The sequence below is a fragment of the Pristiophorus japonicus genome, chromosome 11 (genome assembly GCF_044704955.1).
Source record: "Pristiophorus japonicus isolate sPriJap1 chromosome 11, sPriJap1.hap1, whole genome shotgun sequence".
Taxonomy (NCBI): domain Eukaryota; kingdom Metazoa; phylum Chordata; class Chondrichthyes; family Pristiophoridae; genus Pristiophorus; species Pristiophorus japonicus.
In genome coordinates, this window is record NC_091987.1 from 219044091 (window position 1) to 219066077 (window position 21987).

General features: G+C 53.7%; 1 protein-coding gene across 4 annotated transcripts in view; it reads right to left on the bottom strand.

Annotated features, from left to right (window-relative positions):
* LOC139276491 (ubiquitin carboxyl-terminal hydrolase 2-like) overlaps nucleotides 1-21987 on the bottom strand; it is a 137472-nt gene that overhangs the window by 79250 nt on the left and 36235 nt on the right. The window lies entirely within an intron of this gene.

Consider the following 21987-nt stretch of genomic DNA (forward strand, 5'->3'; position numbering starts at 1 on the left):
GAGAGGGGGAGAGAGAGACAGGGAGAGAGAGAGAGGGAGACACAGGAAGAGAGCGAGAGAGAGAGAGACAGGGAGAGAGCGAGAGAGAGAGGGACACAGAGAGAGCGAGAGAGAGAGGGACACAGAGAGAGCGAGAGAGACAGAGAGAGAGAGAGAGAGAGAGACAGACAGGGAGAGAGGGGGAGGGGGAGAGAGAGGGGGAGAGAGAGAGAGGGAGACACAGGAAGAGAGCGAGAGAGAGAGAGACAGGGAGAGCGAGAGAGAGAGGGACACAGAGAGAGCGAGAGAGAGAGGGACACAGAGAGAGCGAGAGAGAGAGGGACACAGAGAGAGAGAGGGACAGAGAGAGAGAGACAGAGACAGAGACAGAGACAGAGAGTGAGAGTGAGAGTGAGAGAGAGAGAGAGAGAGGGAGAGGGAGAGACAGGAAGAGAGCGAGAGAGAGAGAGAGAGGGAGAGACAGGAAGAGAGAGAGGGACAGAGAGAGAGGGATGGAGAGAGAGAGAGAGACAGAGACAGAGGGACAGAGAGAGGGGGACAGAGAGAGAGAGAGACAGACAGAGAGAGAGAGAGAGAGGGAGGGACAGGGGAGAGAGAGAGAGAGAGAGGGGGACAGGGAGAGACAGGGACAGAGGGGGAGAGAGAGAGAGAGAGAGAGAGAGAGAGATGGAGAGACAGGGAGAGAGATGGAGAGACAGGGACAGAGAGAGAGAGAGAGACAGGGACAGAGAGAGAGAGGGAGAGAGGAGGGAGAGAGATAGGGACACAGAGAGAGAGAGAGAGAGAGAGAGAGAGGGACACACAGAGAAAGAGAGGGACACAGAGAGAGAGAGAGAGGGGGACACAGAGAGAGAGGGGGACACAGAGAGAGAGGGGGGACACCCAGAGAGAGGGGGACACCCAGAGAGAGGGGGACACCCAGAGAGAGGGGGACACACAGAGAGAGGGGGACACACAGAGAGAGAGGGGGACACAGAGAGAGAGGGGGACACCCAGAGAGAGGGGGACACCCAGAGAGAGGGGGACACAGAGAGAGAGGGGGACACAGAGAGAGAGGGAGAGACAACAGCGAGAGCGAGAGCGAGAAAGACATAGAAACAGAGAAATAGAAAATAGGTGCAGGAGTATTACATTCGGCCCTTCGAGCCTGCACCGCCATTCAATGAGTTCATGGCTGAACATGCAACTTCAGTACCCCATTCCTGCTTTCTCGCCATACCCCTTGATCCCCCGAGTAGTAAGGACTACATTTAACTCCTTTTTGAATATATTTAGTGAATTGGCCGCAACAACTTTCTGTGGTAGAGAATTCCACAGGTTCACCACTCTCTGGGTGAAGAAGTTTCTCCACATCTCGGTCCTAAATGGCTTACCCCTTATCCTTAGACTGTGACCTCTGGTTCTGGACTTCCCCAACATTGGGAACATTCTTCCTGCATCTAACCTGTCTAAACCCATCAGAATTTTAAACGTTTCCATGAGATCCCCTCTCATTCTTCTGAACTCCAGTGAATACAAGCCCAGTTGATCCAGTCTTTCTTGATATGTCAGTCCCGCCATCCCGGGAATCAGTCTGGTGAACCTTCGCTGCACTCCCTCAATAGCAAGAATGTCCTTCCTCAAGTTAGGAGACCAAAACTGTACACAATACTCCAGGTGTGGCCTCACCAAGGCCCTGTACAACTGTAGTAACACCTCCCTGCCCCTGTACTCAAATCCCCTCGCTATGAAGGCCAACATGCCATTTGCTTTCTTAACCGCCTGCTGTACCTGCATGCCAACCTTCAATGACTGATGTACCATGACACCCAGGTCTCTTTGCACCTCCCCTTTTCCTAATCTGTCACCATTCAGATAATAGTCTGTCTCTCTGTTTTTACCACCAAAATGGTTATTTATCCACATTATACTTCATCTGCCATGCATTTGCCCACTCACCTAACCTATCCAAGTCACTCTGCAGCCTCATAGCATCCTCCTTGCAGCTCACACTGCCACCCGACTTAGTGTCATCCGCAAATTTGGAGATACTACATTTAAACCCCTCGTCTAAATCATTAATGTACAATGTAAACAGCTGGGGCCTCAGCACAGAACCTTGCGGTACCCCACTAGTCACTGTCTGCCATTCTGAAAAGTACCCATTTACTCCTACTCTTTGCTTCCTGTCTGCCAACCAGTTCTCAATCCACGTCAGCACACTACCCCCAATCCCATGTGCTTTAACTTTGCACATTAATCTCTTGTGTGGGACCTTGTCGAAAGCCTTCTGAAAGTCCAAATATACCACATCAACTGGTTCCCCCTTGTCCACTCTACTGGAAACATCCTCAAAAAATTCCAGAAGATTTGTCAAGCATGATTTCCCTTTCACAAATCCATGCTGACTTAGACCTATCATGTCACCTCTTTCCAAATGCGCTGCTATGATATCCTTAATAATTGATTCCATCATTTTACCCACTACCGATGTCAGGCTGACCGGTCTATAATTCCCTGTTTTCTCTCCCTCCTTTTTTAAAAAGTGGGGTTACATTGGCTACCCTCCACTCCATAGGAACTGATCCAGAGTCTATGGAATGTTGGAAAATGACTGTCAATGCATCCGCTATTTCCAAGGCCACCTCCTTAAGTACTCTGGGATGCAGACCATCAGGCCCTGGGGATTTATCGGCCTTCAATCCCATCAATTTCCCCAACACAATTTCCCGACTAATAAGGATTTCCCTCTTCTTCCTTCTTACTAGACCCTCTGACCCCTTTTATATCCGGAAGGTTGTTTGTGTCCTCCTTAGTGAATACCGAACCAAAGTACTTGTTCAATTGGTCTGCCATTTCTTTGTCCCCAGTTATGACTTCCCCTGATTCTGACTGCAGGGGACCCATGTTTGTCTTTACTAACCTTTTTCTCTTTACATATCTATAGAAACTTTTGCAGTCCATTTTAATGTTCCCTGCAAGCTTCCTCTCGTACTCTATTTTCCCTGCCCTAATGAAACCCTTTGTCCTCCTCTGCTGAGTTCTAAATTTCTTCCAGTCCCCGGGTTCGCTGCTACTTCTGGCCAATTTGTATGCCACTTCCTTGGCTTTAATACTATCCCTGATTTCCCTAGATAGCCACGGTTGAGCCACCTTCCCTTTTTTATTTTTACGCCAGACAGGGATGTACAATTGTTGTAATTCATCCATACGGTCTCTAAATGTCTGCCATTGCCCATCCACTGTCAACCCCTTAAGTATCATTCGCCAATCTATCCTAGCCAATTCACGCCTCATACCTTCAAAGTTTCCCTTCTTTAAGTTCTGGACCATGGTCTCTGAATTAACTGTTTCATTCTCCATTCTAATGTAGAATTCCACCATATTATGGTCACTCTTCCCCAAGGAACCTCGCACAACGAGATTGCTAATTAATCCTCTCTCATTACACAACACCTTGTCTAAGATGGCCTCCCCCCTAGTAGGTTCCTGAACATATTGGTCTAGAAAACCATCCCTTATGCACTCCAGGAAATCCTCCTCCACCGACAGACAGACAGAGAGGGCGGGCGAGAGAGCAAGGGAGGGTGGGCGAGAGAGCAGGCGAGCAGGCGAGGGGAAGGGGGAAAGAGAGAGAGAGAGTCATGTTTGTATGCTTGAGGTTACTAGCCACAAGGTGGCGTCATTGGGCTGTACGCACGTGTGTGCAGCCCAGGTATAAAAGGCAAGTCACCATGTAATGTAATCACTTTGGGCCCAAATAAAGCAAAGCCAGGTTTGTTCCTGTGTTAGTTTACAGTATTCAGTCTATCGAGTTATTACACACATAACATTTGGCAACAAGGTAACTTTAGAACCTTCACATGTAAAACTTAGCACAATTGGAATTCTGGAGAGATTCGTGGAGGGACGGGACTGGGCAGATTTTGTAGCTCGCCTGGACCAGTACTTCATGGCCAACAAAATGGAGGAACGCACTGACGCAGTTAGGTGTAGGGCAGTCTTCCTCACGGTTTGCGGTCCGAAAATCTATGGACTCAAAGAATCTTCTCTCGCCTGCAAGTCCAACGGACAAGGACTAATGAGGAATTGTGTGCTCTGGTACGTGACCATCTCAAACCAGAAGGGATCATCATCCCACGATATCGATTCTACAAGCACGTTCGTTCTGAGGGCCAGGATGTGTCGGAATTCATTGCCGACCTAAGATATCTAGCCGGCCCACATAAGTTCGAAAATGTGTTGGGAGACATGCTGCGGGACTTCTTTGTAATCGGCATCAACCACGAGGTGATCCTGCGTAAGCTACTGGTGGCGGAGACGCTGGACTTGAGCAAGGCCATCACGATTGCCCAGGTATGCATGATGACAGACAAAAAATTAAAGCAGTTATCATCGAAAAATCGGAACTCGGCAAGTGCTGTAAACAAGATTGTATCGTCGTTTGACAGAGCTGCATGTGGCAGGGCCGACTCGACTGCGTATACGAAACCTGTGGGTGCCCAAAGTCCGCCAACGGGAATGAATCCGATTTCACCGTGTTGGCATTGTGGGTGCAATCATCGGCCTCATCAGTGTCGGTTTAAACAGTACATTTGTAAAGGCTGTTTGAGACTGGGGCATCTCCAGCGCATGTGTCCGCAACTGAGCAAGCGTGCTGCGACACACCACGTCGAGGATGATGACCAGTATAGCGCGGATCCGGATATGCAATCCGAGATACCAGAGGAGGAAGTGTATGGACTGTATTCGTTCCTAACAAAGAGCCAACCGATAATGATTAATGTGAAACTTAATGGTGTGCCGGTACCGATGGAGTGGGTCACGGGTGCGAGCCAATCAATAATAAGCCAGAGAACATTCGACAAGCTATGGGGTACTAAGGCTGTGAGGCTGAAGCGGAGTCCAGTCAATGCCAAGTTGCGTACGTACACTAAAGAGCTCATAACGATGATTGGCCGTGCAGTAGTCAAGGTGTCGTATGATGGTGCGGTTCATGATTTACCATTATGGATTGTTCCAGGCAATGGTCCAACGCTGTTCTGCAGGAACTGGCTAGAAAAAAATCAAATGGAATTAGAACGATATCAAAGTGTCATCGTAGGAGGATGATACTCCATGAGCTCAAGTGCTGAGCAAGTTCCCCTCGCTGTTTGAACTAGGCATCGGCAATTTCACGGGAGCCAAGCTGCAGATCCACGTGGACTCGGATGCAAGACCTGTCCACCATAAAGCTCGGGCGATTCCGTACATGATGAGGGAGAAAGTTGAAATCGAACTGGACAGACTCCAGCATGAAGGGGTCATATCACCGGTCAGATTTAACGAAGGGGCCAGCCCCATTGTTCCTGTGTTGAAGACTGATGGCACTGTCAGAATTTAAGGTGACTACAAGGGTTATGATCAACCGAGTTTCAAAACAGGATCAATATCGTTACCGAAGGCTGATGACTTGTTTGCAACACTAGCCAGGGGGAAGTTGTTCACTAAACTGGATCTGATGTCGGCCTACATGACACAGGAGCTGGTCGAGACGTCGAAGAAACTTACGCGCATCAACATTCATAAAGGACTGTTTATCTACAACAGGTGTCCTTTCGGAATTCGCTCAGCTGCAGCCACATTTCAGAGAAACGTGGAGAGTCTACTGAAGTCTGTCCCTAGAACCGTCATGTTCCAAGGTGACATCCTGGTCACAGGTCGTGACACCGCCGAACATCTGAACAACCTGGAAGAGGTTTTACATCGTCTGGACAAAGTGAGACTCAGACTGAAACTTTCGAAGTGCGTCTTTATGGCACCGGAAGTCGAATTCCTGGGGAGGAAAATTGCTGCTGACAGCATCAGGCCTACGGACTCGAAAATCAAGGCCATTAAAAATGCACCCAAGCCTCAGAATGTGACGGAGTTACGTTCGTTCCTTGGTCTACTCAACTACTTCGGTAATTTCCCACCTAGACTGAGCCACTGCACATGCTGCTAAGAAACGGCGACAACTGGGTTTGGGGTGCGTCTCAAGATAGAGCTTTTGAGAAAGCTACTAATCTGCTTTGCTCTAACAAGCTGCTGGTACATTATGATCCGTGTAAATGTTTAGTATTGCCCTGTGATGGTTCATCATATGGAGTTGGTTGCATGCTCCAACAAGCTAATGAGTCGGGTAAACTACAACCTGTTGCGTATGCTTCTAAAAGTTTGTCAAAGGCGGAAAGAGCCTACAGCATGAAATAGAAGCATTAGCCTGTGTGTATGGGGTTAAAAAGATGCAGCAGTACCTGTTTAGTCTTCGGTTTGAACTGGAAACAGATCACAAGCCACTCATTTCATTATTTTCGGAAAACAAAGGTATAAATACCAACGCATCCAGAGGTGAGTGCTGACATTATCTGCCTATGATTATGTCATTCGCCATAGACCTAGCACCGAGAATTGTGCCAATGCACTGAGCTGTCTGCCGTTGCCCACACTGGAGTTGGAGTTACCACAACCTGTAGACCTACTGTTAGTTATGGATGCTTTTGAAAGTGAAGGAAGCCCTGTCACGGCTCAACAAGTTAAGACCTGGACCAGCCAGGACCCGATATTATCGGTTGTGACACGTTGTGTCCTTAGTGGTGATTGGTCTGCCATACCCAAGCAAATGGGTGATGAGACCAAACCTTACAACTGTCGCAAAGACGAACTATCCATTCAATCAGATTGTTTACTGTGGAGTAATCGTGTTGTTATGTCTAAGAAAGGCAGAGAGAAATTTGTGCGTGATCTACATATCACTCATCCTGGTATTGTCATGATGAAAGCCATTGCCAGGTCTCATGTAGGGTGGCCTGGAATTGACTCTGATCTGGAATCATGTGTGCATCAGTGCAACACTTGCATGTAGCTCAGCAAAGCACCAGCGGAATCGCCACTGAGTCTGTGGTCGTGGCCATCTAAAGCACGGTCCAGGATCCACATCGACTTTGCAGATCCCTTCCTGGGAAAGATGTTTTTAGTTGTAGTGGATGCACATTCCAAGTGGATAGAGTGTATAATCATGTCATCCAGTAGATCCATAGCTACCACTGAGAGCCTTTGTGACATGTTTGCCACTCATGGTCTGCCCGACATCGTTGTAAGCAACAACGGACCTTGCTTCACTAGTCTGGAGTTTCAAGAGTTCATGAAACTCAATGATATCAAACATGTGAGGTCAGCACCATTCAAACCCGCATCTAATGGTCAAGCAAAGCGTAGTGTCCAAACCATCAAACAGAGTATGAAACGTGTAACTCAAGGTTCACTGCAGACTCACTTGTCACGCATATTGCTTAGTTACTGGACAAGACCCCACACGCTTACCGGGGTCCCCCCGAACTATTGATGAAGAGAGGTCTGAAGACCAGGCTCTCTCTTGTCCAACCTGACTTGAACGATCACGTTGAATACAGATGTCAAAGTCAGCAGCGGTATCATGATCGCGCCGCTGTGTCACGCGACATTTCTGTTAATGATCCTGTGTATGTACTAAATTATGGTCAAGGTCCCAAGTGGATCGCCGGTACTGTTACGGCCAAGGAGGGTAACAGAGTGTTTATTGTCAAGCTCAAGAATGGGCAAACATGCAGAAAACATGTTGATCAGATAAAGCTGTGGCACACGGATGAACCGGAACAGTCTGAGGAAGACACAATCAGTGACCAACCAACCTACCCTCAGTCATCAGAGGACTCCGCTGTCATCAATGAATCTGGACTTTCAATCCCTGACATGGTCATTGCCATTCCCATCAGATCGGCCCCAGCCCCCAGTCATAACAGACTCAGAACACTCGCCCAAGGCTGGAGTTGAACTGAGACGATCAACTCAGGAGCGGAAAGCCCCGGACCGTCTCAATTTGTAAAAAGACCGTTACTAATATCTTAAAGGTGGATATTGTCATGTATGTATGCTTGGGATTACTAGCCACCAGGTGGTGCCACTGTCGGAGGTCATTGGGCTGTACGCACGTGTGTGTGGCCCAGGTATAAAAGGCAAGCCATCATGTAATGTAATCACTTTGGGCCCAAATAAAGCAGAGCCAGGTTTGTACCTGTGTTAGTTTACAGTATTCAGTCGATCGAGTTATTACATACATAAGGGAGGAGGGGGTTGAGAGAAGGGAGGGGGGGGGGTTGAGAGAAGGGAGGGGGGGGGGGTTGAGAGAAGGGAGGGGGAGGTCGAGAGAAGGGAGGGGGGGTCGAGAGAAGGGAGGGGGGGGTCGAGAGAAGGGAGGGGGGGGTCGAGAGAAGGGGGGGGGGTCGAGAGAAGGGAGGGGGGGTCGAGAGAAGGGAGGGGGGGGTCGAGAGAAGGGAGGGGGGGGTCGAGAGAAGGGAGGGGGGGGTCGAGAGAAGGGGGTCGAGAGAAGGGAGTCGAGAGAAGGGAGGGAGATGTTAAGTATGGAAGAATTCCACAAGACTGAGTACTGTGAGCTAAAACTGATGTGACCTTAGTCTCTTTAATACAACTCGAGTGCCCAAGCAGCATGGCAGACAACCTTTTATACTCCCTTCCACGAGGTGTGCAGGTGACCCTTGGGCCTCCAACGGTTGCGCCCTCTGGTGGCAAGTCTTACACAGTTACAATGTTTACATACATAACATCACTTTCTTTCCTCCCCCCCCCTCCCCCAAAGTCTTTGATACTAATTATTTACAAGTTGAGACGATCCGGGGCCCTATGCTCCCTGGTTGATCGTCTGAGTTCAAACTCTGGCCTGGGTGAGTTGGTCGGGACCATTGCTGCACTGTGGCGCGGCTGGTCTGACGGGACTGTTGGGAATGGTGGCTTCATCCCCTTCATTGACAGCGAGGTCGATTGCTGGTTGGGTGTGTGTTGGTGGATCGATGATGGTGATGTCCTCTTCAGGTTGTTCCTGGTTGTCGGTGAACCGCAGTTTGGTCTGATCCAAAAGCTTTCTGCACTTTTGTCTATTCGATAGTTTGACTATAAACATTCTATTCCCCTCCTTGGCCAAGACAGTGCCAGCAACCCATTTCGGACCACGACCGTAATTCAGGACAAACACAGGGTCATCATCAATATCACGCGATACAGCGGCGCGATCGCGGTACATGTTTTGCCGGTGACGCCGGGTTTCCACATGATCATTTAGATCGGGTGGACTAGGGAGAGCCTGGCTTTGAGTGCTCTCTTCATTAACAATTCTGCAGGGGGAACCCCAGTGAGTGAGTGGGGTCGCGTCCGGCAGCTGAGCCGAACCAGAGATAAGTGGGTCTGCAAGGAGCCCTCCGCCATGTGTTTCAAGCTCTGCTTGATAGTTTGGACTGCCCGTTCCGCTTGATCGTTGGATGTGGGCTTAAATGGGGCAGACCGGACATGCTTGATGCCATTGTGGGTCATAAACTCATTGAATTCCGAGCTGATGAAACACGGTCCATTGTCACTGACAAGGGCGTCGAGCAAACCATGCGTGGCGAACATAGCCCGGAGGCTTTCAATAAGAACATAAGAATTAGGAACAGGAGTAGGCCATCTAGCCCCTCGAGCCTGCTCCGCCATTTAACAAGATCATGGCTGATCTGGCTGTGGACTCAGCTCCACTTACCCGCCCGCTCCCCGTAACCCTTAATTCCCTTATTGGTTAAAAATCTATCTATCTGTGACTTGAATACATTCAATGAGCTAGCCTCAACTGCTTCCTTGGGCAGAGAATTCCACAGATTCACAACCCTCTGGGAGAAGAAATTCCTTCTCAACTCGGTTTTAAATTGGCTCCCCCGTATTTTGAGGCTGTGCCCCCTAGTTCTAGTCTCCCCGACCAGTGGAAACAACCTCTCTGCCTCTATCTTGTCTATCCCTTTCAGGATTTTAAATGTTTCTATAAGATCACCCCTCATCCTTCTGAACTCCAACAAGTAAAGACCCAGTCTACTCAATCTATCATCAGAAGGTAACCCCCTCATCTCCGGAATCAGCCTAGTGAATCGTCTCTGTACCCCCTCCAAAGCTAGTATATCCTTCCTTAAGTAAGGTGACCAAAACTGCACGCAGTACTCCAGGTGCGGCCTCACCAATACCCTGTACAGTTGCAGCAGGACCGCCCTGCTTTTGTACTACATCCCTCTCGCAATGAAATGGTGGCAGTGGATGTGCTGGATGACGATTACGCATTCAATCCATTTAGAGTAAGCGTCTACTACAACTAAAAACATCTTTCCAAGAAAGGGGCCAGCAAAATCTACGTGGATCCTGGACTATGGTTTGGAGAGCCATGACCACAGACACAATGGAGCCTCCCAGGGTGCATTACTCAGTTATGAGCACGTGTTGCACTGGTGTACGCATGATTCCAAGTCCGAATCAATGCCGGGCCACCAAACATACGACCTGGCTATAGCCTTCATCATGACAATGCCTGGGTGGGTATTGTATAGGTCGCATATAAATGTTTCCCTGCCTTTTTTTGGCAAAACCATGTGATTACCCCATAAGAGACAATCCGACTGGATGGACATTTCACCTTTGCGTCGGTTAAACGGCTTAATTTCATCTTGCATTTCCCCGGGAACAGCCGACCAGTTCCCATTGAGGACACAGCTTTTTACAAGTGATAGCACTGGGTCCTGGCTGGTCCGGGTCCTGGCTGGTCCAGGTCCTGATCTAGCGAGCAGTGACGGGTGACCTCTCGCTCTCAAAAGCATCCATTACCAGAAGCAAGTCTGCAGGCTGCACCATTTCCACCCTGGTAGTGGACAATGGTAGCCGACAGAGGACATTGACACAGTTCTCCGTGACTGGTCTGTGGCAGATAACAGACATAGGTCGACAATGTAGTGCCCATCTTTGGATGCAGGCTGAAGCATTGGTGTTTATACCTTTGCTTTCTGAAAACAGCAAAATGAGCGGTTTGTGGTCGGTTTCAAGCACAAACCGAAGTCCAAATAGGTATTGGTGCATTTTCTTAACCCCATATACACATGCTAACGCCTCTTTCTCGACCATACTGTAGGCTCTCTCAGCCTTAGACAGACTTCTAGACACATATGCAACCGGTTGAAGTTTGCCCAATACATTGGTTTGCTGTAACACACAGTCGACCCCGTACGAAGATGCATCACAAGCTAGCATTAATCGTTTACATGAGTCATACAGTACAAGAAACCTATTCTCAAAGGACGTCTCGAGATTTACCACAAACCCAGTAGTCACCCTTACGTAGCAAGATGTGCAACAGTTCTAGCAAAGTGCTTAGAAACATAGACATAGAAACATAGAAAATAGGTGCAGGAGTAGGCCATTCGGCCCTTCTAGCCTGCACCGCCATTCAATGAGTTCATGGCTGAACATTCAACTTCAGTACCCCATTCCTGCTTTCTCGCCATACCCCTTGATCCCCCTAGCAGTAAGGACCTCATCTAACTCTTTTTTGAATATATTTAGTGAATTGGCCTCAACAACTTTCTGTGGTAGAGAATTCCACAGGTTCACCACTCTCTGGGTGAAGAAGTTCCTCCGCATCTCGGTCCTAAATGGCTTACCCCTTATCCTTAGACTGTGACCCCTGGTTCTGGACTTCCCCAACATTGGGAACATTCTTCCTGCATCTAACCTGTCTAACCCCGTCAGAATTTTATATGTTTCTATGAGGTCCCCTCTCATTCTTCTGAACTCCAGTGAATACAAGCCCAGTTGATCCAGTCTTTCTTGATAGGTCAGTCCCGCCATCCCTGGAATCAGTCTGGTGAACCTTCGCTGCACTCCCTCAATAGCAAGAATGTCCTTCCTCAGGTTAGGAGACCAAAACTGTACACAATACTCCAGGTGTGGCCTCACCAATGCCCTGTACAACTGTAGCAACACCTCCCTGCCCCTGTACCCTGCTTAACCCGGGTACAAAGTTACCAAAATAGTTGGAGTCCCAGGAACGAACACAGCTCAGTCACATTCTGTGGTCTGGATGCATTCTTGATGGCCTCTGTCTTCGAGTCCATGGGTCTGATGCCGTCTGCCAAAAATTCAAAACACACTTGGAGTGTTTCAGCCCGAGTTCCCACTCTGTCTAGTTGACTCAGAACCTCTTCCAGGTTGTGCAGGTGATCGGTGGTGTCACGACCGGTGATCAGGATGTTGTCTTGAAACACAACGGTATACGGAACCGATTTCAGCAGACTCTCCATGCTCCTCTGGAAGATGGCAGCAGCCGAGCGAATCCCAAAAGGGCACCTGTGGTATATAAACAGTCCTTTGTGCGTGATGATGCATGTCAATCTTTTCGAAGATTCAGCCAGCTCCTGTGTCATGTAGGCAGAGGTTAGGTCCAACTTGGTGAACGACTTCCCCCCTCCCTGCTAAAGTTACGAACAGGTCATCCGCCTTAGGAGCAGGTACTGGTTCTGTAACGAGACTCTGTTGATCGTTACCTTGTAATCTCCGCAGATTCTGACCGTGCCATTGCTTTTCAACACGGAACAAATGGACTGGCCCACTTGTTGAATTTGACTGGTGATATGATTCCCTCCCATTGAAGTCTGTCCAGTTTGATCTCGACTTTCTCCCTCATCATATATGGAACTGCTTGAGCCTTATGATGAATGGGCCCTGCATTGGGGACTAGATGGATCTGCATCTTGGCGCCCGTGAAGTTGCCGATGCCTGGTTCAAATAGCAACGGAAACTTGCTCAGCACTTGGGCGCACGAGGCATCATCCACTGACGGTAGTCCCAGTTCCATCGAAGCTTCCCCAGCCAGCTTCTGTCGAATAGCATTGGGCCATCGCCTGGTACAATCCAGTGATAAATCATACACAGCTCCATCGTATGATACCTTCACTGCTGCACTGCCGATGACTGGTATGAGCTCTTTGTTATAGGTGTGCAGCTTTGTCTGAATCGGGCTCAGTTTGGGCCTTTGTGCCTTGTTGCCCCACAGTTTCTCAAAAGCCTTCTGGCTCATAATTGACTGACTCGTCCCCGTGTCCAACTCCATTGATACCGGAATACCGTTCAATTTGACTTCCAGCATAATGGGAGGGCTGTTGGTGGTGAAGGTGTGTACCCCATACACTTCTTCCTCGGGTTGAGTTGCCTCTCGTTTGTTCGGCGTGATCCACGCCAGATCGATCATCCTCTGCCGACTCTGCCACGTGGTGAGTCGCAGCACACTTGCACATTCGCTGGAGCTGCCCCATTGTTTCACAGCCTTTGCACACGTAGTGCTTGAATCGACATTGATGGGCTCGCCGATTATCCCCGCAGCGCCAACACGGTGCTAATGGATTCACATTCACGCCCGATGGCGGACTCCGAGTCATCCTCGGTCTTGCAGCTGCAGAAGCTCTCCTTCGGCTTGAGGTGTTCCCGAACCAGCGTACACAACTCTGTATATGTCTTCGCCTTTGGTTCCTCCGGTGCTAGCAGATTCTTGATGAGGTCGTATATTGTGGACCCACACACGGTGAGGAGAATCGCCCTGCGCTTGATCGCTGTACCGTCCCCATCCAGCTCTTTGGCCACGAAGTATTGGTCGAGACGCTCAACGAAGGCTTCCCAATCATCACCCTCTACAAATCTCTCTAAAATACCAACGGCAGCCATGACCGCATGAAAGTTCGTAATCTGTTACTCGTCGCCAATTGTTAAGTATAGAGTACTGTGAGCTAAAACTGATGTGACCTTAGTCCCTTTAATACAACTCCAGAGTGCCCAAGCAGCATGGCAGGCAACCTTTTATACTCCCTCGCACGAGGTGTGCAGGTGACCCTTCGGCCTCCAACAGTTGTGCCCTCTGGTGGCAAGTCTTAAACAGTTACAATGTTTACATACATAACGGGAGAGAAGCGACACAGGGAGGGAGAGAAGCGACACACACACACAGCGACACAGGAGGGGGCCCGTACCCTGGTGAGAGTCAGCACCTTCAGGAGAGGAGTGTGATGAAACACTCTCCACTTGCCTGGATGAGTGCAGCTCCAACAACATTCAAGAGGCTCGACACCATCCAGGACAAAGCAGCCGCTTGATTGGCTCCCCATCCACCACCTTCAACACTCACTCCCTCCACCACCGGCCCACCGTGGCTGCAGTGTGCACCATCTACAAGATGCACTGCAGCAACTCGCCAAGGCTTCTTCGGCAACACCTCCCAAACCCATGACCTCTCCCACCTAGAAGGACAAGGGCAGCAGGCGCATGGGAACACCACCACCTCCACGTTCCCCTCCCAGTCACACACCATCCTGACTTGGAAATATATCGACCGTTCCTTCATCGTCGCTGGGTCACAATCCTGGAACTCCCTCCCCAACAGCACTGTGGGAGCACCTTCACCACACGTGACAGCTCACCACCACCTTCTCAAGGGCGATTAGGGATGGGCAATAAATGCCGGCTTTACCAGCGATGCCCACATCCCCGGAATAAAGAAATTTAAAAAACACTTGCATTTATATAGCATTTAAAGTACTAAACTTAACACAGGAGTGTAACCAGATGAAAAAAGACACCGAACCACATAGAAAAACTTGCATTTATTAGCGCCTTTCATGACCTCAGGATGTCTCAAAGCGCTTTACAGTCAATGAAGTACTTTTGGAGTGTAGTCACTGTTGTAATGTGGGAAACGCGGCAGCCAACTTGTACACAGCAAGCTCCCACAAACAGCAATGTGATAATGACCAGATAATCGGTTTTAAATGTTAATTAAGGGATAAATATTAGCTAGGACACTGGGGATAACTCCCCTGCTCTTCCTCAAAATAGTGACGTGGGATCTTTAATGTCCACCTGAGAGAGCAGACAGGGCCTTGGTTTAACGTCACATCTGAAAGACTGCCCCTCCGACAGTGCAACGCTCCCTCAGCACTGCACTGGAGTGTCAGCCTAGATTTTTCTTTGTGCTCAAGTCTCTGGAGTGGGATTTGAACCCACAGTCTTCTGACTCAGAAGCAAGTTTTTTCTTTCTTTATTTGAACATTAGCCATTAACAATGAAACCCTGAAAACCAGGACCGCATTGTGAAAACAGTGAGAGAGAGAGCTGGGCCCACAACCCTCTGACTCAAAGGCGAGAGTGCTACCCACTGAGCCACAGCTGACACTGACATAAGGAGATATTTGGACAGGGGACCAAAGGCTTGATCTTAGAGGTAGGTTTTAAGGAGCATCTTTCAAAGGAGAGAGAGGTGGAGAGGCAGAGAGGTTTTGGGCCCAGGCAGATGAAGGCACAGCCACCAATCGGGGGATGCTCAGGAGGCTAGAATTGGAGGAGCGCAGAGATCTCGGGGGCTAGTGGGGCTGGAGGAGATTACAGAGATGGGGAGGGGGCGAGGGCCATGAAGGGATTTGAAAATAAGAATGAGAATTTTAAAATTTATGGGCATTGAACTGTGTCCCTGGGGCCACCTGAGCTGCTCCTGCAATCCCATGACAACTAGAAGTAGGTTAGTAATGGCACACGCCATCTCCCTATCACAGGGGAAACTGAATCCAGGCTGCTGCAGTGCTCCGATGGAATGATATCCAGCACCAGTAAAAACAGCTGGAAGTAAGTGGGAGAGCAGCCAATGGCATGTGAAAGTGGAGCTTACTCTTAAAACAAGAAAGATATTTCCTCTCAATAAACAACACTGCCCAACAGATTAGTAAATCCAAAGAGATTTTTATTTCCCCAGTGTTGCTCTTTCTCCCCCGAAGGTGCTGACTCTCCCTGGGGTTCAAGTCCCCTCCTATGCTGAAGGGGTCTGACTCTTGCTGGGATACAGGGTCCACAGGTGCCTACCCTGCATCGAGACATTTTGGGGCCAAAATTGTCCCTTTTTATGAGGGCTCTGCCCTGGGGGCAGCAGGCAATGGCCGCCGACTCTCCGTGGAGGGGCTGCCATTTTAGAAACTGCCCTTCCTCAGGATCGGAGCGGTGTGGGGGACCAATCCCTGCGCCCGTCGTCCCGCGGCGGTGTGCTGACCCCTTCCCGACCAGCGGCCCCCGCCCTTCGCGAAACCGGCCAGTACCCTCGACCGCTTTTGCTGTTGTGTGTGAAATGGCAGCTCGGCCGTCCTTAAAGGGGAAGGTGCACTGCCGCGGCCATGTTTTTTTGTGTCAGGCCGACAATTACAGCCGCCAGGCAGCTGGCACCCTGGCACCCCCTCTTGGGCACCAGGCCACTGGCCTGGCCAAAACCCTCCCTGGTGGCCCAGTGGATGGACCTGAAACATGTGCACAGTTCACAGCGGTCGACCCTTTAACTGAAGGGCAGAGACCTTTGAGATGTGTCAGCACGATGACTGACAGGGCGGACACTCCGTCCCCATACATTGCGGCGACCAGAACACTTCCCAAACAATTAATGCGCCCCATTTGCGTCAGAGGCCAATTGCCACCCCTTAATGTTGATCAGGCTATTGGACTGTGGAAGGCATCAGAAGTGAGCCAAATACTGCCCCCCAGCCCCCAGGGTGGGAGCTCGGTCACAATTATTGCCTCCCTAACCCAGGGGTGCAGAGGGAAATTGTTGCACTGCTGTTGTGCCCAGGGCAGTTAGTTGAGCAGAGACTGGGCCTGCACGGGTGGGTGATGCATGGGAATGAGCGATGAATGGGAATGCACAGCAGCTGAGCCAGTCTCCAGTGCAGCCTTCAGTTCCAAGGTGAGTGAGGGAGGTGGAGCAGCAGACTAACTTGCTGCTTCTGGCCTTGGGCACGTGGCAGCTTTACAGAGGCCGAGTCTCCGATCCAATCAGGCTCCCCCAGCAGAGAACATGTCGGAGGTGGGGTGACCAGAGGGCCGGGGGGGGGGGGGGCACAGGACAAGCCGAGGAGAAGCGGTTACTAAATCCGTTCAACACAAATTCACAACGCGCCGCGCTGTCGGAGGGGCAGTACTGAGGGAGTGCCTCGCTGTCGTAGGGGCAGTACTGAGGGAGTGCCGCACTGTCGGAGGGGCAGTGCTGAGGGAGCGCCGCGCTGTCGGAGGGGCAGTACTGAGGGAGTGCCTCGCTGTCGTAGGGGCAGTACTGAGGGAGTGCCGCACTGTCGGAGGGGCAGTGCTGAGGGAGCGCCTCGCTGTCGGAGGGGCAGTACTGAGGGAGTGCCGCACTGTCGGAGGGGCAGTACTGAGGGAGCGCCGCACTGTCGGAGGGGCAGTACTGAGGGAGCGCCGCACTGTCGGAGGGGCAGAACTGAGGGAGTGCCGCACTGTCGGAGGGGCAGTACTGAGGGAGCGCCGCACTGTGGGAGGGACAGTACTGAGGGAGCGCCGCACTGTCGGAGGGGTAGTACTGAGGGAATGCCGCACTGTTGGAGGGGCAGTGCTGAGGGAGTGCCACACAGTCGGAGGGGCAGTACTGAGGGAGTGCCGCACTGTCGGAGGGGCAGTGCTGAGGGAGCGCCGCACTGTCGGAGGGGCAGTACTGAGGGAGCGCCGCACTGTCGGAGGGGCAGTACTGAGGGAGCGCCGCACTGTCGGAGGGGCAGTACTGAGGGAGCGCCGCACTGTCGGAGGGGCAGTACTGAGGGAGCGCCGCACTGTCGGAGGGGCAGTGCTGAGGGAGCGCCGCACTGTCGGAGGGGCAGTACTGAGGGAGCGCCGCACTGTCGGAGGGGCAGTACTGAGGGAGCGCCGCACTGTCGGAGGGGCAGTACTGAGGGAGCGCCGCACTGTCGGAGGGGCAGTGCTGAGGGAGCGCCGCACTGTCGGATGTGACATTAAACGGAGACTATGTCCGTTCTTGCGGGTGAACGTAAACGATCCCACAGCCACAATTTTGAAAAAGAGCAGGGGAGTTTTACCTGGTGTCAATATTTTCTCTGGGGCCAATATTTACCTCTCAACATCACTAAAAAAAACAGGTGATCTGTTCATTATCACACTGCTGTGTGGGAGCTTGCTGTGCGCAAATTGGCTGCCGTGTTTCCCACATTACAACAGTGATTACACTCCAAAAGTACTTCATTGGCTGTGAAGCGCTTTGGGGCATCCTGAGGTGATGAAAGGCGCTATATAAATGCAAGTCTTTTTCCCCCTCTACTTTTTATCCAAAGGCGACAAAGCGAGAATTCCCCTAGAACTGATGGATATTGAGGGAGAGGAAATATTCCTGTAAATAGGAGCTGAACCTTTCGGATTTCAGTCTGACAACAAAAATACTTGAATTCCTGACTCAATAGAAGGTGGTAACATTTTCAACTATTGCCTCTGATTTTACAGTTTTCCGGCAACACTTGCCGATTATTCGCTGAGCGCTGGAGGTCAGGCCTGAACTTCCATACCCCCCACCTCCCCCCGCTCCCCCCGGACCCAGGGACCGGAGCCCGGGCTCCCCGGGCTGAGCTGCTCGCCCGCTCAGCCTTTCCCCGTGGAGCGGCGCCCGAGCCTGGAAACGCACCGCGGACCGGCTGCGGCTAACCTGGCTCTCACGGTGCGGATATTTCTCCCCGCCGGCTCCCACAGCGCAGCTCGCCTCTGTGCCCGACTCTTGCCCTCAGACAGCAGCCTGCACAGGCAGGGTAACCGTGGGAACAAGCTGTTGCAGGGAGAGGAGCCAGGGGAAGGCTGGCGTGCACTGTGTGCCCTAGGAGTTGGCATGGGATCCCGAGCTCGAGTGAGAACAAAACTTTTGTCAACAGCGAGACAGGATGGAATTGTTGTGGGAACGCCCCGAGGGAGAGGGGAGAGGAGAGGGGAGAGGGGAGAGGGCAGAGGGGAGGGGAGAGGGGAGGGGAGAGGGGAGAGGGGAGAGGGGAGGGGAGAGGGGAGAGGGGAGAGGGGAGAGGGGGGGGGAGAGGGCAGAGGGGAGAGGAGAGGGGAGAGGGGAGAGGGGAGAGGGGAGGGGAGAGGGGAGAGGGGGGGAGAGGGGGGGGGGAGAGGGGAGAGGGCAGAGGGGAGGGGAGAGGGGAGAGGGGAGAGGGGAGAGGGGGGGGGAGAGGGGAGAGCGGAGAGGGGAGAGGGGGGGGGAGAGGGCAGAGGGGAGAGGGGGGGAGAGGGGGGGGGGAGAGGGGAGGGCGGAGAGGGGAGAGGGGGGGAGAGGGCAGAGGGGAGAGGAGAGGGGAGAGGGGAGAGGGGAGAGGAGAGGGGAGAGGGGAGAGGGGAGAGGGGAGAGGGGAGAGGGGGAGGGGAGAGGGAGAGGGGAGAGGGGAGGGGAGAGGGGAGGGGGGAGAGGGGAGAGAGAGGGGAGAGGGGAGAGGAGAGAGGAGAGGGGAGGGGGGAGAGGGGAGGGAGAGGGGAGAGGGGAGAGGAGAGAGGAGAGGGGAGAGGGGAGAGGGGAGAGGGGAGAGGGGGGGAGAGGGGAGAGCGGAATGGCCAACCGGTAACTTGCGAGGGTCACGCAGGGGACAAGTGCGGAGGGGGATTTCACAAACAATCAAAGCCCGGGACACGCGGCAGGAATCACTGATGCGGCACCTCAGCGGGGTCCGCGGCTTCAACAAAGGCAGCCCGCAGAATGAGACAATCAGGGGCACAGAGCGCACAATCCCGGGGGAAGCTCGGGGGGGGGGGGGGGACGGAGGGGGCGAGAGCGACGGAGAGGGAGTGAGTTGGGGGGGGGGGTGAGAGAGAGGGGGGGGGGTGAGAGAGGGGGGGGGTGAGAGAGAGAGAGAAGGAGGGAGGGGGGAGAGAGAGAAGGAGGGAGGGGGGGTGAGAGAGAAGGAGGGAGGGGGGGTGAGAGAGATGGGGAGGGGGGGAGAGAGAGAGATGGGGAGGGGGGGAGAGAGAGAGATGGGGAGGGGGGGAGAGAGAGATGGGGAGGGGGGAGAGAGAGATGGGGAGGGGGGAGAGAGAGATGGGGAGGGGGGGAGAGAGAGATGGGGAGGGGGGGAGAGAGAGGGGGGGGGGAGGAGAGAGAGAGGGGGGGAGGGAGGAGAGAGAGAGGGGGGGAGGGAGGAGAGAGAGAGAGGGGAGGGAGGAGAGAGAGAGGAGGGGAGGGAGGAGAGAGAGAGGAGGGGAGGGAGGAGAGAGAGAGGAGGGGAGGGAGGAGAGAGAGAGGGGGGGAGGGAGGAGAGAGAGAGGGGGGAGGGAGGAGAGAGAGAGGGGGGGAGGGAGGAGAGAGAGGGGGAGGGAGGAGAGAGAGAGGGGGGGAGGGAGGAGAGAGAGAGGGGGGGAGGAGAGAGAGAGGGGGGGAGGGAGGAGAGAGAGAGGGGGGGAGGGAGGAGAGAGAGAGAGGGGGGGAGGGAGGAGAGAGAGAGGGGGGGAGGGAGGAGAGAGAGAGAGGGGGAGGGAGGAGAGAGAGAGGGGGGAGGGAGGAGAGAGAGAGGGGGGAGGGAGGAGAGAGAGGGGGAGGGGGGAGAGAGAGAGGGGGGAGGGAGGAGAGAGAGAGGGGGGAGGGAGGAGAGAGAGAGGGGGGGAGGGGGGAGAGAGAGAGGGGGGGAGGGAGGAAGAGAGAGGCGGGAGGGAGGAGAGAGAGAGGGGGGGAGGGAGGAGAGAGAGAGGGGGGAGGGAGGAGAGAGAGAGGGGGGAGGGAGGAGAGAGAGAGGGGGGAGGGAGGAGAGAGAGAGGGGGGAGGGAGGAGAGAGAGAGGGGGGCAGGAGGAGAGAGAGAGGGGGGAGGGAGGAGAGAGAGAGGGGGGAGGGAGGAGAGAGAGAGGGGGGGAGGGAGGAGAGAGAGGGGGGGGAGGGAGGAGAGAGAGGGGGGAGGGAGGAGAGAGAGAGGGGGGGAGGGAGGAGAGAGAGAGAGAGGGGGGGAGGGAGGAGAGAGAGAGAGAGGGGGGGAGGGAGGAGAGAGAGAGGGGGAGGGAGGAGAGAGAGAGGGGGGAGGGAGGAGAGAGAGAGGGGGGAGGGAGGAGAGAGAGAGGGGGGGAGGGAGGAGAGAGAGAGGGGGGGAGGGGGGAGAGAGAGAGGGGGGGAGGGGGGAGAGAGAGAGGGGGGAGGGGGGAGAGAGAGGGGGGGGGAGGGAGGAGAGAGAGAGGGGGGGAGGGAGGAGAGAGAGAGGGGGGGAGGGAGGAGAGAGAGAGGGGGGGAGGGAGGAGAGAGAGAGGGGGGGGAGGAGGAGAGAGAGAGGGGGGGAGGGAGGAGAGAGAGGGGGGAGGGAGGAGAGAGAGAGGGGGGAGGGAGGAGAGAGAGAGAGGGGGGGAGGGAGGAGAGAGAGAGGGGGGAGGGAGGAGAGAGAGAGGGGGGAGGGAGGAGAGAGAGAGGGGGGAGGGAGGAGAGAGAGAGGGGGGAGGGAGGAGAGAGAGGGAGGAGAGAGAGAGGGGGGAGGGAGGAGAGAGAGAGGGGGGAGGGGGGAGAGAGAGAGGGGGGGAGGGGGGAGAGAGAGAGGGGGGGAGGGAGGAGAGAGAGAGGGGGGGAGGGAGGAGAGAGAGAGGGGGGAGGGAGGAGAGAGAGAGGGGGGGAGGGAGGAGAGAGAGAGGGGGGGAGGGAGGAGAGAGAGAGGGGGGAGGGAGGAGAGAGAGAGGGGGGAGGGAGGAGAGAGAGAGGGGGGGAGGGAGGAGAGAGAGAGGGCGGGAGGGAGGAGAGAGAGAGGGGGGGAGGGAGGAGAGAGAGAGGGGGGAGGGAGAGAGAGAGAGGGGGGAGGGAGGAGAGCGAGAGGGGGGAGGGAGGAGAGCTAGAGGGGGGGAGGGAGGAGAGAGAGGGGGGGAGGGAGGAGAGAGAGAGGGGGGGAGGGAGGAGAGAGAGAGGGGGGGAGGGAGGAGAGAGAGAGGGGGGGAGGGAGGAGAGAGAGGGGGGGAGGGAGGAGAGAGAGAGGGGGGAGGGAGGAGAGAGAGAGGGGGGAGGAGGAGAGAGAGGGAGGAGAGAGAGAGGGGGGGAGGGAGGAGAGAGAGAGGGGGGAGGGGGAGAGAGAGAGGGGGGGAGGGGGGAGAGAGAGAGGGGGGGAGGGGGGAGAGATTGAGGGGGGGAGGGAGGAGAGAGAGAGGGGGGAGGGAGGAGAGAGAGAGGGGGGGAGGGAGGAGAGAGAGAGGGGGGGAGGGAGGAGAGAGAGAGGGGGGAGGGAGGAGAGAGAGAGGGGGAGGGAGGAGAGAGAGAGGGGGGAGGGAGGAGAGAGAGAGGGGGGGAGGGAGGAGAGAGAGAGGGGGGGAGGGGAGAGAGAGAGGGGGGAGGGGAG